The sequence below is a fragment of the Mesoplodon densirostris genome, chromosome 8 (assembly GCF_025265405.1).
Source record: "Mesoplodon densirostris isolate mMesDen1 chromosome 8, mMesDen1 primary haplotype, whole genome shotgun sequence".
NCBI classification, from domain to species: Eukaryota; Metazoa; Chordata; class Mammalia; order Artiodactyla; family Ziphiidae; genus Mesoplodon; species Mesoplodon densirostris.
The window spans coordinates 105736349-105751977 of record NC_082668.1 but is presented as its reverse complement, the minus strand read 5'-3'; positions in this window follow the sequence as shown (position 1 = coordinate 105751977).

The following is a 15629-nucleotide window of genomic DNA, read 5'->3' as shown; positions in this document are numbered from 1 at the left end:
CGTCCTGTGATGTATTGTGTTGCGCCATTGAACACTCTTTTGTCTATAGTTTCTGGAGTCTATTCTTATCCTAAATAACACAAGTGGGAGGCAAAGGTGTGCTTTGTCCTATGTAGGACTTTCCCTCAGATTGCTAAACACCTAGAATCCCTGGCTTCGGCCAATGCTACAAACGTAATCCCTAAATCTCAGCTTGTGAGGCTGAGTCTACTTTCCTTAGTAAGAATTTGTTTTAGTGACCAAGAAGAGCAGAGTCCTTAAAGAGCAGCAGAGATGTCTTAGAGAAGGTTTAGCAGAGAGATTAGGATTATACTCTGCTTGTCTTTCTACAACCATATTCACTAACCTGCTTGCATCTTTCCCCATATATTCTATCTTTCCTCCTACTGCAATGGGAGAAAGATGCCTACTTCTTTCTAAGCTTTTCTCTACTATCTATTTTGTAATGCTCTGGACTCCAAGCAACATTCTTGACTACTAACAAATTCAAGTTTTACAGATTTTTTTTTCTATCTTTCCTGTATATATGACCAGTTAATGGCCAAACCTTAAATCAAGAGGTAGAGATGTATACTTGTCTGCTTTACTTGGAGGCATAGCAAAGTTCTTTTGCAAAAGGTATGAATGTATGATCTTATTACAAAGAAACAATGGAGAATTGAACATAATTATTCAATCTATTCCAGGTAATGTCATAGAAATAGCATATTTACAGGCTGAACAAAATGACTCAGGAGGGTCATCAGGCTCACTCCCAAAATCCTGATTGGCCAAATTCACTGGTTAATTCCTCATCCATTCCTTATTTGAGCTCTTATACACTTTTAATAGTTGACCAATCTTAATTCTTGACAATCCTTGTTCTCCAGGCATCTTGAATGCCACACCTCTTTAGCTATTCTACTACACTTGTGGATTTCTTCCTCAGTCTCTTTTTCTAGATGCTCATCATTTTCTCAGATCTCAGTACCCTTCCTTTCTCTACCAACATTCTCTCCCTCAGTGGTTTCCTCAGTCACATGACTTTAAGTGCCATCAATATGCCAGTGTCTTCACAATGCACATCTCCAACTTTTATCCTGTGCCCCAGAAAGGTGAGCAACTGCTTCCATGGCATCTCTACCTGAATGTCTAATAGAGATCTGACCTTTGACATGGGAATAAACTAAACTGGTTCCCTACTCAGAAAAGTGCTGGGTATCTTTCTGTCTTGGTTACTAGCTCCATCATCCACTCAATATTTCAGGCCCAAACCTAGGCATCCTCATGTCCTGTGTTCTCCCTAGTCATTCCCACATACAATTCAGTAAGTTCAGCACCACTCCCACAAATTATTTCCTGAGTTGGATGCTTACTCATCACCCCCCTTCTACCACCTCAGCCCTTGCATCTCTTCCTTGTGTATACTTCACTCTAGTGAGGAGCCTCCTTCTTTTCCCTTATATGGACTGCATGTCTCTGGGATTTAGGGCAAACATAACTTTAGTCTACAGGCCATTTGCTCTTCTCTCTTCCTGGAAAACTTTCTCAATGGTCTTTATGTGGCTAGCTCCTTTACAATACTTAACTCAATTCCTCTGAGACCTTTCTTGACCATTCCAGATGAAGTAGCATGCTCCCTACCTTACTTAAGAGTAGTCATATTACTCTGTTGTGTTCTCCCAATGAGACCTCTTATTATCTGAATTATTGTTAATTTAATTGCTTATGTGTTGATCATCTACCTTTATCAACTGGAATATGAGCATGACAGTGACATGATTTAAAAAAAAATTGTTATTCCCCCATTATATCAGAGCTTAGCAAATCAGAGATGGTGAATAAATAGCTACTGAATGAATGAAGTAAAAATTTGTGTTACTATTTCCACCCCATGTAGGAGTGATAGTTGAACTTGCCAGGGTTCCAAAGCAAGAGAATAGGCTACTATCTCTTCTGTCTTCCAAATATTCTAAGCCATGCCACTATATTAGGAAATATTAAGATTGTAAGCACATCTCATGACAGTGCAATGACATAGGTTTCATGTTATCAGATCAACTAGTAATTTTTCTCAAATAATAACATTTTCTGTGTTAACAAATTACATTTTTTCATCGTGGTAATACATAGGTTTGAAATTTTAATTAAAAGAACCAGAATTTAACAAAACAATACTTAGCTTAACAAAATTATTCAATGTTGACTGTAATCTCACAGAGTGTGAAGTTGTGAGTTGGACAAAAGACAAATGTATTTTGGAAGTAGTATATTGTGGTGATTATCATGTCAATCAAATCAGCAGGGAAGGAGGATGCAGCTTGATTGGCTTATTATCAGAAAAACTGTTTAATATGTATGGAGGTGCTATGTCCATTAGAGACTGTGTCTGCATGTGAAAATAAGAATAAACAAAGTCACCATCACTGACGAGTTAATGAAGGACAGCCAAACAAACAAACAGACCAAATAACAACAAAACCCAGAAAAACATTCTTTTGAACCTTAAACGTTTGCACATTAAATGTATCATTTGATTATTTTTTTTCTGGTGAAGGAGGAGATACAGATTTATTGAATACCTGTTATATGTCAGATTTTAGAATAATCACCATTTGAAGTGTTATTATTATGTTTATCAGACAGTCATCAAGTGAGGTAGCTTGTAACTTAACACAGTCCTACTTTCAAACAGAAACAGCAAAATAACAAGTACAACCACTAGCATGTATTATTATAAACCTGGCACTGTGCTAAGCATTTTATATGCATCATTGAATTGAAGCCTCATGATAAATGTATGAGATATGTTGTATTACTTTCCTGAGAAAATTAACATTTTACAATATTAAGTACCTCACCCAAAGTATAGAGATCCAGAATCCAAACCCAGGTCAACCCAAAACCAGGGACTGTAGTACCCTGCCTAAAGGAATTGTTGCTCTCTCTACAATGCTATCCTGACAATAATATCATGAAAACATTGTCCAATTTTGGTCATCTCTATTCAGGTCTAGTTTCCAGTACTTCCTGCATTCAGGTGGCCAGTGATGGAGTGGATTTATCAAGTCACAGGAAATGGATCAGATCAGGGATCTGGAGTTGGTTGGAATATTGAGAGCTGAATGAGAGGAAGCTTCTGAGAATTTACTACATCAGAGAGTTTGACAAAACTCTGAGTATTGATCTAGCTAAAATTCTAAAATTCACTTTTTGCTATGATAGAATAAATGTACTGATGAAAATAACATTTTGAGAAATGTCTGTTGGCTGAATACATTTCAGTCCTGAACACATAGTATGGAAAATACATACAATATTTTCTTCTTTCTCAAACTTGTTTTCACCAGAGACCAAAGCTATATTGTGATTAATGTAGACAAAATAAATTAAAATCTACAATAAATATTTTCAAAATAATGTTAAAAGCAATAGTCTAGGATAATGTTTAGCTTTTCATTTCAGATGAGATATCAGAAATAAGAACACACAGGTTACTGTAATGGAGCCCAAGGAAAGAACATGACACATTTTTTAAAATTCTGAGCATACACAGTCTCCCCCGGGTTGGGACATAGAGTTTTGAGGGCATTAGCCTCCTGTGGTCCCCTTTACCTGGCAAAACCATAAAGTTATTCTTTTCTACTTCATTCTCCCAAAAAAATAATAAAGAAATAAAGAAATAAAAATCTGAGCATTGAGTTTCTAAACTTTGATTTTGAATATGAGTTATCAAATTTACAGAGAATGAAAAGATTTTGTCGCTGAATTATACATGCAATTCAGTCAAGCTTATTCACAAATCCTAAGTGTCCATTATAAACATATGTCCAGCATCATTTATCTCAATCTGATGGATGCATCAATCTGACCCTGTATACATTCCAATATGCACATTTTGTGACACCATTTCCCCACCAACACAAGGGTAGGATTTGGATAGAGTGAGAGAAGTGGAAGAATCATCCATGAAGTGATATATGAGGAATGCTTCTGAGGTGGAAATGACCCTGGCAGATAGGAGTGACAGGAAGAAAGTGTTTGAGTAGAACAGCAAGTCATGGTGAGGAGTAGCAGAAGGTAAATGTTGGTGTAATCTCATTAATGGGAGACATTACCATTTGGAATTTTGGAAACAGGACTGGATTTGTTCTGATAAAGAAAAACAAGAACAAAACATAAAAAGTTTGAATCCCTCTACCAGCATGATGACAAGGTAAACGTGTGAAGACTGACTGGCTATTAAGAGGAGAATTATAAGTAAAAAGCTCTTTTGAGAGTAGTGGTTTGGGGATCGGGGGAATGATGCAGCCAGTAACTGAAAGAGGTCCTCTTCTAAGGACAGTCAGTACACACACACATGCACAATAGTTTTATTTTCCCAGATATAGGTGATGATTACCAGATGCAGGGAAGCAATGAGTCAACACTGACCCAAAATTCTTATGAAGAAATACAGCCTTTGATATACATTTGAATGTTTTTCCTTCATTTCGGAAATGTCTTTGATCCTGCATGCTATATTCTGGACCAATGATTCAGTTTTGAAAAATAACTTCACTTTTGGAATAAAAGCAATGTACAAGGTAACAGTATCATTATTACTATAATTTTAAATATATTTCTTATAAATAATTGATGGTTGTTATTTATTCATCATTAAATTAGAAATTCATATGGAAGTTAAGTGAGGTCCTGAAAAGAGAATTTCTATTCATTATGCCAGCTGAAAATATTTGGAAAATCACAAGAGCCTGTAACTGACTGATTGTCTTAATATTCATAAAATGGCCAAACTGTGTTTGAGATCCTGAGGAGATTACATTAAAAATAACAGCAATAACAGCAACAATAACAAAGCAACTAACAAAACATTTACTTTCTTGTGGGTGACAGCAGTTTTCAAAAAACAGTGAGTTAGAATTAAGGCTAAAAAAGAAAAAAAAAGGGTCGGAATACTTACTTCTCAACAATTACCCTTCTCAAATTGTTGCATAAATCCTGGACACACAAAGTGTATGTACACTCTTAATTATTTGTTAGGAATTTGGCCCAAATTGATATCTAACTCCAAACGTTGAATATGATCAAACATTTTAGGGAACACATTCTGTTCTCAATTTTTGTGCCTTTAACCCCAAAGTACAGCAGACAGGCAGACTTGAATTCCTTTCTTCTAAACTATTTGCTAATGCTACCCACTATGTCACCCCACGAACTAAGAGGTGCCTACACAGGAACTTTTTATTGAGGCATCTAAGCATGGTAGCTAAAAGCATGAGCCTTGGAATTAGGATGTACAGGAAAGAACCCTGGTCTCACCATTAATTTATTGAATGACTTTGAGAAAGTCATTTAAACCTCACTTTTCTCATTTGCAAAATGGAGCTAATAATAGTGGTAAAGTGTTAGAGGGTTTGGGATACAGCCAACTATGTACATATGGGAGTCCAACTCAGAAATATTAGTGTTATTATTATCATTAAGGAGGTATTTTCTGTTATTCCTGCAAATATGAGCTGCATATTTGCTTTCTGCCAACCAAGGAACAGGACTGACATTTCCTTATCACATTCTTTCTGGTCTCCAGCGGCAGTTTGCTTGCCATTCCTGACCTCCTAACTCTAACAGAATGAAAAGAAATGAATTTCAAGAAAAAAGAAAACTTTACCTAAACTTGATTCCATACAGTGGGACCTCTTCAAGGAGTAACCACTAAATTTCCAAAAGTCCTTGATCTTATGAGAATTCCTCCCTTTATTGAAGGTGGGGCAGGGTGGAGGAAGTACAGTGGGGAGAGGAGAACCTTTGAATAAACACCCTGAGGTGAGCATGCATCCAACAGTGGGTGAAGAGTTGTTGATTTATTTGTGATTTGGCTTTTTGGCATCACATTCCCTGAACGTGCACTGAAAGATGTTAGAATGAGTGAGAAGTACAAGACTCTACAGGTAAAAAGCACAAAGGGTAGTGCAGAGCAGTGGTTCCCAAACTTTAATGTGCATAAGAATCACCAGAGGTTGGTGGCCAAGGTAATGAAGTAGGAAGACCCTGAGCTCACCTCCTCCCATGGGAATGCCAAAATTGCAACTATTTAGAGTAACTATTGATGAGAAAACTGGAAGACTAGTAGAAAAGATCTACAACTAAAGATGTAAAGAGAGACCCACAACGAGATGTGTAGGAGAGGTGGAAATGTGATATAGCCAAGACCCATACCTCAGGTTGGGCAACCCACAGATGGGAGAATAATTACAATGACAGAGTTTCTCTGTAATGAATGAGGAATTTGAAAACCACGTTGGGCTCCTCAGCTTGGGGTCTTGCACCAGAAAAACAACCCTGAGAGGGTTTGCTTACTTTGGGGAGAGCCAGAGGGCTATAGGGAATAGAGACTCCACTCTTAAATGACACACACAAAATCTCACATGCTCAGGGACCCAGGGCAGAAGCAGTGATTTGAAAAGAGACTGGATCAGACCCACTCACTGGTCTTGGAGAGCTTTCCAGAGAGGCAGGAGGAAACTGCAGTTCACCCTGAGGACCTAGAAACGGACATTGGCCATTTTTAGGGCTCATTCTACCCCAAGGACACTGGTGCTGGCTAGTGCATTTTGGAATTCTCCCTCTAGCTTATTAGTATGGGAACTGGTCCCATCCATAAGACTGTCAGAACCAGTTTGGTGATATCTCAAGTCAAGCAACTAGCCTGGCAGGGACATAGCCCCACCGAGCAGCAGACTGGCTGCCTTAAGACCTGTTGAGCCCATAGGTGCCCCAAGACCTAGCCTTATCCACCAGAGAGCCCAGGACCTGGAACCAACAACCAGTGGTTCAGTACTAGCCCTGGAAGCCTCAGGACCCAGAAGCCAGAGACCCATGGACATGGCTCCCCACCCCACCCAGTGGGCCAGGACTAGCCTAGAACCAGCCTCACCAGCCTGTGGGCAGATACCAACCACAGGAATCCCTGGGTGCTAGATTCACCCACCAGTGGGCTGACTCTGGGACTCTCAGGGCCCTGTGCTGGAGACTCTGGGACCCAGTTTTGCCAACCCAGTTGTTGCAGGGGGGTGGGGGTGTGGAGCTTGCCTTCAGTGTGCTTTCCTGTGACTGCACAGTCTTCTCCCATGCCCGTGTGCTGCAGTGAAGGGCAATCATCAAATCAGACCAAGACCAGGCTGGCACCAGGCGGAGGGACTAGCTGCTGGTAAGCATGGTTGTGCAGGCTGGTGACTGAAGACAGGGCCAGATCCAGACCCACAGTCACCTGAGGGGGGCATGGTTGTTAGTGTGCTCTCCTGGGACCTCCGCATCTCCCTCCAGGTGTGCACACTGCAGTGGAGACCTGCAAAGGGCTTCAAGCTGGCAGTATGCACGTGCACAGCTGGAGGGGCTAGGCTTGAGCACACACATGCTAGTGGGGGTCAGCTGCAGGGGTCTAGGATGGCTTTTTGCACTCATGCAGCTGCAGAGGCCTGAGCTGGCTGCCGGTGTGTTTCTAATCCTCAGTGGAGGTGGTGGAGGGGAATAGGGAAGAGCTCAGGGAGCTAGCCTCAGGGAATGCAAATACCTGTGGGAGGAAGACAGTTGTATGCAGGGGATCCAGGGCAGTTGTGCTGATGGTTTCTTCAGTGGCGAAATCTGCTGGATTTGTCTGCAAGATGGGTCACTATGAACTGTGATTGCTCCCACTGTCTGGCTGCCATGGATACCCTTCTTGTTCCGCGCCATCTCTATGCAACTCAGCTTTGCCCACCAGGGTGGGCTGAAACTGAATGTGACCTTCCCGTGGTGCACAAAATACTGGGGAACCCTACACTTCCTTTCCTGGTGAAGTGAACTCTTTCTAGCTGCTAATTTCTTGGCACTGAGCAATGCTGGCTATGGGGATGTGATGATGTACAAAACTGAAGCTGTATTCTTTCTCTTCTGTTGTGTTTATTCTCAAGTTTTTTTGTTCCGCTGTGTTGCTAAAGTTTCTTAAGTAGATTCCAGAGGCCTCACAGAGCAGTGTTTTGTTCATAGACAGCTGACTAATTGTTGACCTTTTGTGGGTGGGTATGGTGGCTGGGGTCTCCTATGTTGTGATTTTGGTAACATCACTCCACAAAATGACTTTTGAGTTAAAATAATGAGGATTTGATACTCAGTTTTACCTTGGGCATTTATCTTGGACGAACTATGTTAGTCTTCACATCTTCAATTTCATTTTTCATCAAAAATATGAAAATATTATTCTCACATAAATTGCTGTGAAAGTTAATGAGATAACAGATGGAGTGCCTAGGAGAGTTCATGAACTTAACATTTAGTAATGGTAGCTAATGTTGTTGTTATTATTATTATAATAACTATAATAATAATAATAATTATTATTATATAAAGGCATTTATATAATTATTATAATAATAATCATTATTATTTTGAATTAGCCTCCTATTCATGCTATTCGTATCCTACACTAATTTGGCACTCTGACTGCACCTATTTATATTCCTGAACTAGACTTCTGGCTGACCTCCTACTTTTAATCTCATCTGTTTTCAATTTCTAGTAGAATCATTTTAAAACAGACTTGATAATAGCAGTTCTATACTTAAGGATGGAAATTGTGATGTCACGAACTTTCATGAGCAACTATACTTATAACGCATGCTTACCATGCTCACATAATTTCCATTATTCATTAAAAGGTTAGAAAGAAAAACTGCCCATTTCTATATTAGGAGATGAAGATAGAGAAATTTAGATAAATTAAGCAGTGGTCACACAAATGTGGGCAGAGGTGAGATAATAAAAATGCAGAACTTGATTTATGATTATAAGATAAAACACAAATTCCTTAGGAAAACATAGGTGTCTTTGAATCTGGCCCTAACTTGGTTGTTACCACCCCGTCTGGCCACTGATGGCCCTGGGATATATCCAAATGTTTCTGTGCTTTTGAAAATGCTGATCTTCCTGTTAGTATGTCCCTCCAACCCTTTTCCCTGTATATCCCTTATTTATTCTTTGAAGACCCATCTTCAAGAGAACATACCTTGAAATTTCCCTGGAATCATGCAAGACTATTCTTTCTGACTTCCATGGAAATATATGAATATACCTCCACTATTGTTCTAACCCACATTACTCTTCTGGGTTTATGTGTTGGTCTATCTCATGAGACTGTGTGCTCCTAGAGCAGAACCTAAGACTTGCTTACCTAGAAAGAAACATGACCAAGGGACTAGAAACGTGACCAAGATGAGAATATCTCCATAAATGTGTGATAAAGAAATCAACCAATGAATACATAAAAACTGCAGAAAAATAAACTAGGCCCAGTGTTCTACTGAGATTTACTCAGACTTCTAACATAAAGAAAATTTGAAATCATGTCTTTATTTACATGAATTTGCTAATTGAGATAGACAAATTAAAAAAAATCAGGTAAAATAAAGTAATTCAATGAGTATAGCCATTATTTTGTTAGAATTGGTAATATAATTTTAATTCATAGCTTCATCACATGGTTGATCAAATACTATATTATAAATTTCTCCAAATATTACAAAGTGACTACTTAAAAATAGTTTTACCAATTCCTAATTTAAGAAATCCTTCTGTGAGCAGTATTTATCTATATATGTGGAGAAAAGGTAGAATCAATTTAGATTTTAAGAAAATATATGCATGTATATAAAGCTAAAAAAATCCTAGGAAAAAAAACTACAGAAAATATTAATATAAACTATATTCATAAACATATGTAAAATATGCAAAATTATTAATATTGATTATCAAGAAGCTCATGGATGTGGGTTTGGAGGAAGATAAATCTCAGAATTTTGGAGTGCTGGGGAGGAAGATCTCACAGCAGCTTTGAATCTGACAGTGCTAGTCAATTCTCCTTACAATTTTTACCGAGTTTCTAAAATCACCCTTCTTGTGCTCCTCTTTTTTATGTGAAGAGTTTGGAAAGACCTAGAATCTTCCAACTCTGCCCTCACTGGACCTTACCTTCACCTGATGCACATGATGTACCTGCAAGGCATTTCATCCTCTTAGTTAAAAATCAACTTATCCAGCCTGGATGGAAGAGCAAGTGAACTAAGTTTTTTTTTTTTTTTTTTCTCAACAAAAACATAGGTCAACCTTTCTAATCTGGGACATACTGATTAGATCACACATCAGAAGCAGGAATTTAATCTCTATAGATGTCAATTTGAGTTAGGAGAGTAGGCTTTAGTCTTTAATAAAACTGGTTTTATTTTCCTCTAATATGATTCTGTGGTAAACAACAATGCATACATGTTAATAAATATACACATGCATACATATCAACAAACACTTTTTAACCTGCTGATTAACATCTAGCTTCCTGGTAGTGTTCTGTGATTCTTGGATATTGAAATTAAATCCATACTTTTCATTAATAAAGAGCTCGTGTGTTCAGATTAAGTTCAACATGACAGCATACTTTTATCTCAGTGTATGTTGCCAATACTGAGTTCTCTCTGGAAATACTGAGACATCTCCACATGGTAGTCTCCTGGGGAAGTGAGTTGGCTCTTAGTGACAGAAAGAAAGTAAATGAGCTGAGTGGATGATACAAGAAAAAGTCAGAGACTCAGCTCCACAGGGTATTAATCTGAAGGTTCTTTTTTCTCCTCATGCAAGCTTATGATGATGTGGTAACTGATGGATTTATCATATTTTAATGGCATCCTCTTTTCTTTTAAGCCTTCACTATTCTCCCTTTCCTTCATGATGCCTTCATGCAGAATTTCCATACAGTGTGCTTCATTATAATATGATATTTTGGTTACTGGCACTTCTTGAGTCAACAGGAAGAAATCACATTAGGAATGTTGAAGTCGAATGAACTGAAGAGGAAAACTTAAATATTGTTGTCTTGTGCCAAGCAATGTGAAGAGGTTTCCTAAAATAAGAAAGGTAGGCAGAACTAAAGAACTATAAATAATGAGGAAGAAAGAATGAGGAAAGAAGGCAATTATTTGGTGTCAGTTAAAAGAGGCGAGTTAGTGTGTTATCCTAGGGGCAGTTATAAAAAATGAAGCTTGAAATAGATCATGATCCCTACAGCTAAAATTCAGGCACATATTTCTGTTCCCTCCCCAACCACAGAAACCAATAATGTGCTCCCAGTTAGATATAATATACATTGCATTAAATTTAAATGATCAAAACTCTTGTTGCAATTATTTGTGTTGAGGAGAGAGAATTATAAGCTGACACAGAAATCATTGATACTGAAGTAATTTTCCGAAAATTGATATGGCTTTTTCCTGTTATGACTGCAACCAGTACTGTTACTGAGGTTTGACATGTCTGAAGAAAAATGTCTCTGTCTGAAAAACATGGCATTATAAATGTCTTATATATACCATGGAGTTTGATGTTCTTAATCCTGGCATGGTATTATTGCAATAGTAGTGAGTTTCTAGAGCATGGGTACTAATTCATACATTAGTGTCTCCACATTTAAGCCACATTGGCAAGTACTAGATGTTGGAAACTTTACTATTCCCCATTAGGCATCACAGACATCATTAATTTTGCCTATCATTTCTCTGTTGAGGCAAAATTCAATACTTTAAGTTTTGGCACACAGGTAGCCACTATCAGCTGATTATGTGTGGTAGTGAGATAAAAAGTATTTGCTACTTAGAGCCTATAATGGTAACTCCTTGGGGTCACACACTCTTGTCTTTATTCCATATGTTGAGCTTGCCATGGATGATGATGGTGATGATAAAGATTATGATGGTGGCGATGATGGTAACAGCACCCAAAATTAATTGAATGCCTATATTATTACAGGCACTAAGTAAGTTGGAGGAATTACAAAAGTAACTTATGATTGTTGTCCTTATGATATTTATATATCTGGCCAAAGAGAAATACGATATATACAATTTAATTGTATAAAATACTACAAGGTGATACTTTTCAAGTGACAAAAGAGAGAGAAAGGTATAAGGCACATGATACTAGACTAATAAATTGTCTAACAATAACTGATTAAATATACAAATTCCTAGAAAGACATAACTACAAAAACTGCTACACAAAGTAATAGAAAATTTATATTGAAATATAACAAGTAAGAAGAATGAACTGCTAATTTTAACACTCTCCAGATTCAGATGGCATTTTTGGTAATTTCCACCAAATTTAAAGATGAATGAATACCAATTTTTTTCATAAATACTTCTAAAAATAGAAAAAGAGGACACACATCCGAACTCATTCTATGAAACCAGTATTATTACGATATCAAATCCAGAGAAAGATATTATAAAAAAGAAAACTACAGATCAATATTTCTTATGAATATAGATGCAAAAATGTTCTACAAAACACTAGCAAACATAATCCAGGCAACATATTAAAAAGGATACACAAAGTAATCAAGTAGGATTTATCCCACGTGTGCAAGTTTTAACATCTAAAAATCAGTCAACATCACAAACTATATTAATATAATAAAGGACAAAAACAGTGCCATATTTGTCACCATATATGAAGAAAAAAACATTTGACAAAATTTGAAATTCATCAAACTAAAAATAGAAGAAAACTTTCTCAACCTGATAAAGGGCATCTATGAAAACCCCACAGGTAATATTGTATTTAGTGGTCATAGTCTAAATATTTTATCCATAGATCGGAAGCAAGATGTTCACTGTCACTACTACTATTTAGCATAGTACTGGAGGTTCTATCAAGAGCTCTTAAGCAAGAAAAATAAAAATTTTTAAAGATTTAGATTGTAAAGAAAGAAATAAATGCACTATTTGCAAATGACATAAGATATAACAATAAAAAATTCTAAAAAAAAAAAGAATCACTAAAAAATCATTAGAATAAGTGAGTTCAGCATGGTGGCAAAATACAAGGTTAATATACAAAATTTTAATTGTATTTCTATATAACGGCAATGAACAGCCTAAAAATGAAATTAAGAAAAGAATTCCATTTGCAATAGCATCACAAAATTCTGGGCTGAAGGAGGGGCTCCTGTGTGGAGTTGTGGGATCTGCCTTTTTGTTGAAGGAGGCATCACCTCTGTACATCAATCTAGAGGCATCACAGCCCCTGGCGTCCAGGAGCACCTCCTGCAGAAGCAGCACAGCTGTCACACTTGCTGGGGGAAGTTTTCCCTATAAGAAAAAAAAAAAAAAAAAAAACAAGACAAAAAACTGGTAACCCTACTTGAAGTTGTCCCAACTTATCATCCATAGTTATCTACTTAAAAATAATAATTCAGGGTGTCCTCCCTGCCTTCAAGATAATGAAGTCAGTGAGAAACTGAGGATTTCATTATTTAGATTCTTCCTCTCTCTCCATGCACACCATTCCATCCCCCTTTTTTTAGTCTATCCATACTCAACTCCTTGATTTTTCTAACATATTCTGTGCTATCTCACTTTCTCACTCTGCATTGTCAGTGCTTATTTCATTCTGTTTCCCTAGCACAGTGCCCAGTACTTAAATGCTTCCTCAGTTAATGTAAAATCATCTTCCAAACAGAGCAGCTCCTGGGCTAGAAATAAACTCTGATGTCAGTGTAAACTTCTCATACCTCCCCTCACATCCTGTGTAAATACAGCCCGTCATTAGTATTGTTACACATACAGGCAACTAAACTGATTAGATCCAGGTTTGCACCTACTTGGTTCTCAAGTTCTAAAGGTAGGAAACCCAGTCTAGGTTTCCAGAAGCTAGTTGATAAACCGATATATTCTACTGTTTGTTACTGAAACCTACTTATTTCTAGGTTTCCCTCCAAACATCTGGAAACTGGCTCCCAGAATAAAAATATAGAAAATAGAGGTAGGGGAAAACAGTGAAATAAGGGCTTTAAACAATTTACAGTTATGGAGAAGTACTAAGGCATGGAATAATTTCCAATGCATGAAATTCTTTTTTATTTTTATTTTTGCCAGAAATTCTCTTACTCAATTTTTACTCTTTTTCCTACCAATATCAAACTGTCTTTAAAATCTCAGCTCACCTGTCTCCTCTTCTAGGAATACTTTTTTGATTCCTCTAGATTAGGTTGGATGCCACTTCACGCTCATACAGCTTTATATTCAGAACATCTAACTCTTTCTATAGTAATTGCTTCCTTGTCTGACTTCCTCACTAGACTGTGAAGTCCTTGAGGGCAGGGAAGCTGCCTTATTTATCTCTGTTTTCCTCTGCCCAGGACAGAGCCTAGTTCATGGTGTGCACTCAGTGAATCCATGTGACTAAGTTAGTGTTTAAAGGAGTAATGAATGCAGTCTGATTTCTTGAACAGAATTTTCAGACATTTCCTGGAGGAATAAAATACTAATCGGGCTTGGGTCATCACTGACACACCTAACACTGGTCAGAGAAATATGGCACAAAAGAGTGATGATGCATAAGTCCAAAAACATAGTTGTCTAGGAAAAGCATTTCCTCACTTGTAAGATTTTCAGGGTCATCCTCTAAGTCAATTTATATATATTTCTAATTAAGTTGCCAAATAAAAAGCAGATGCATTTTGAGCTTTTGCCGTTATTTTTGCAACAACTGCTTTAATATATTATCTTGAGATGACCCTCCTATGTAATTCCAGGTAAGTTAATGATGTATTGCTTCCAGTTATGATGTTCAAATACATAATTGCAAATACTGAAAAAGAAATAAAGCTCTGAATACTACACTTTTTAAATTTCAAATTCCCTTTTTCGTCTCATTCCAGGGATTATACTGCTTAAAGTCACATAAATAGTCTTTCTTCTTTTGCTCTGCTGATGCCTGAAAGGTCAAGTTTGATTTGCACCTGTCAATGTCTAAATTTCTTCTGGTACTATCTCAGTAGACATGTTCTTCTAAATTTATTCTTCTTTGTATATTTAAGATATCTGACCTGCTGTTAATTTAGTAACCCTATATCAAGTCACTTTGCCATGTCAGAGTCTAACCCAGACATACTGAATGTGTTTCACAGGATAAACAAAAAAGAAACTATTGTTTGCATAAAACTTCATTTTATGATGTAGGTGTTCTGATTTTATTTTCTTTTTTCTGTAGTTTTCCCGTGGACTCACTGGTAGAACTTGCTAATGAAAATCCAATTAGATGGAACATTAGAAATTAATGTAAATAAACATGAGGACTACTGTAACGAAATACCAATGACTTATGAACAATAGAACTTTATTTCTCATTGTTTTGGAGGCTGGAAATAAAAGATCAAGGTCTAGGCAGATTTGGTATTTGGTGAAGACCTGCTTCTTAGTTTATAGATGGCAGCTTTTTTGCTATAACGTTACACATCAAGAAGCAGCAAAAAGCTCTCTGAGGCCTCTTTTGTAAAGACACTAATCTCACTATGAGGGCTCCACTCTCATAACCTAATAACTTCCACAAGTTCTCACCTCCAAATACTATCACTCTGGGGACTAGGTTTCAACATATAAATTTCGAGGGGACAAAAGCATTCAATCTATAGCAAAGACTAATCATGGTTGTGTGTCGATCCCTAATCATATTTGCTAATTTTGCAAGGTTATTCATACTTGGTTGTCATCATCTAATCAGTAAATTATATACTGAAAATAACCAGTAATTGATTAGACAGGAGGCAACTTCTGTTAATTTATTTA